The sequence below is a fragment of the Apis dorsata genome, unplaced genomic scaffold (genome assembly GCF_000469605.1).
Source record: "Apis dorsata unplaced genomic scaffold, Apis dorsata 1.3 scaffold_111, whole genome shotgun sequence".
NCBI lineage: Eukaryota > Metazoa > Arthropoda > Insecta > Hymenoptera > Apidae > Apis > Apis dorsata.
In genome coordinates this window covers 262,017-264,427 of record NW_006263406.1, presented here as the reverse complement: position 1 = coordinate 264,427, position 2,411 = coordinate 262,017, and the positions used below count along the sequence as shown (strand labels likewise).

The following is a 2,411-nucleotide window of genomic DNA, read 5'->3' as shown; positions in this document are numbered from 1 at the left end:
CAACTTTCGGCGAAATAGTCGTGTAAAAAGTAGATTAGAATCATACTTTGTACANAAAAAAAAAACGATTGCGCACGCGCTATATATACAAGCTATATATATAAATGAGAAGAAGCAAAAAGTTAAAAAGGATATAATTATAAATGACGCGATAATAATTTCAATCGATCGAAACGATATCTTGGCGTGTCATCGTTGATTACTATTTACGCGCAAATAGTACAACACGACGCGATGTTTACCTTCGTTAACGAGAAATTCTGTCAAATCCTATGCATAGATTCGTCGTAAATATCGTCGTTATCAATCTGAGCAAGGTTAGACAAACAAATACGCAATTCTTGAAATTCCATTGGTCTCGAACGATGACATCATTCACGAGTTAGGATATTACACGTACCGATAATTCATCACGGTAAACACGTATTTATACATTGATCGCGAGTTGCGCTTCGAAAGAGGAGAAGGGGGAGGGAGAAAAAAAAACATGGTCGAAACGAACGATACGTAAAACGTGTGGCAGACAACGAAACCAATATAGGAGGTCAAGTAAGAGGGACCGCGAGGAGATCGCGGCATGAAATTCAATTGGTTCCGCATTTGCACAGCTTACCGACGGCCGATGACATCACATCCAAACATGGTCACCGTGTTCCAAGGTAATTGTTCGTTACGTGTTGCGTTGGAAAGGAAACGAGCGTGCAAATTGAAATCGCAATCCTCGCAAAAGACACGACTCTTAAAATTCGTCGAAAATTCTTCGACGTCGATCAACGGTCGTTTCGTGCTCGAGGAGATAAACACAATGGAACGCTTTGGAATCGGGTCAAAGGTTGGCAAGTCGGTTCAAACTAACGAGCGTGACGGATCGTTACTCGATCGAAGAAAAAATCGGGATGAGATCATCCGCGAACTTGGCCAACCTCCACGCGATCATTATCGCTTTGCATACACGCTTTGCCCCATTCGAGTCGATTACAGGTGATTGCAATGTGCACACGACACACGCCGCTCAATATTCCGTTGACTCTTATTAACCGAGCGCACGAGTCGACGAGAGTCGTGTATATGTGTGTGTGCGAGTTTTCCATTCGGTCGATGGTTGTTTACTAGCCGTAGAGGTCGAAATTGTCGCCTCTATGAGAGAACTGCTCGAAAACGATTATACGATCGCCTTCTGCTAAACATTCGTGAACCCGTGGACGGAAATGTTTACGACTTGTCGTTAGAGTCGATGAGAGAAAACTGACGTTGTATTTCGATGTGTACAGGCTGTTGCTTCAATTCTTTCAATTGGTGAAAGAAGTTTGAAAAATTGTCAAAAAGAATTGGATATTTTTTTAGGATTATAGATATGAATGAGTTATCGGTAAGAAGTAATTGGATGTAAAAAAAGAGATAAAGAATAATGTAGCGAGATAGAAAATTCATCTTCTTCGAACTGCGTATATATTTATAATCTCTATAATTTTTTGGAAAAATAAAAAAAATAAGATTTTATCGCTTACTTATTTTCATATAGCAACGATTCAATTATAATTGAAAAATTTCCAAACTCGATTTACGACCGCGAAATCTTCGAACGAACAAATTTTATTCTACTTATCTTTTCAGACGGGATTACGAAACGAACTCGTACTATAAATATTACAAATGTATAGATACTACAATAATTATTCATTTATTAGACAGATTAGAAAAAAATATGAGAAACTATTCGTGGAACGATAGAGAAACGTACATGTTCGAACCTTACTAGTGATAATTGGAACGCAAACAGGATTTATCGGTAAATACGTAAACGTATTCAACGCGTTCACGATTGCAAAGGACGGTGCGTGACGCGATACTATAATTAGTCGCAAGAAACGCAGATTCAACTACTTTTTTTTTTCTCGCGTTTTATAACACATCTGCATCGTATCGTATCTGTATGAAACGAAACGAAAAGGAACAACGATTCTTAAGTTTAAGTCTTAAGTCTTAAACTTGCTAAGAGAGAATAGCGTTTTTTTTAATTTTATCGATATTTCGCCGATAGATCGAGAATTCTCTCTTATTCCACCGATTGTCACTGTTTCTGACACGGGTTACGTCAACTTTATTTTTAACCGAATAACGCGCGAGAACCTATGACCTTCGCCTGATTTGGAAGTGAAAGTATCTCTGACCGAGCCTCTTCCGCGAGAGGCGTGTTGCTTGCCTTTGCCTGTTCACCTGTATATTCTCTTCAAAACATCGTTTCATACAATTTTGTATATTCGATAATTTGGGAAAAATTCAACGAAATTCCTCTCTCTCCTTCCAACGAAAGTTCGAAGACCTTTCTCACTGAAAAAAATCTTCGAGCCAAATCCCACGTCGTCATTATTTCATCTTCTCCGCGATCGTTAAACGCGGTGCGGTTTTAC

At 38.9% G+C, this 2,411-nt stretch overlaps 1 protein-coding gene across 1 annotated transcript in view; it reads right to left on the bottom strand.

The window, feature by feature from the left end:
* LOC102678241 (titin) overlaps positions 1-2,411 on the bottom strand; it is a gene marked incomplete at its 3' end in the record, with an annotated part of 27,590 nt that overhangs the window by 24,481 nt on the left and 698 nt on the right. The window lies entirely within an intron of this gene.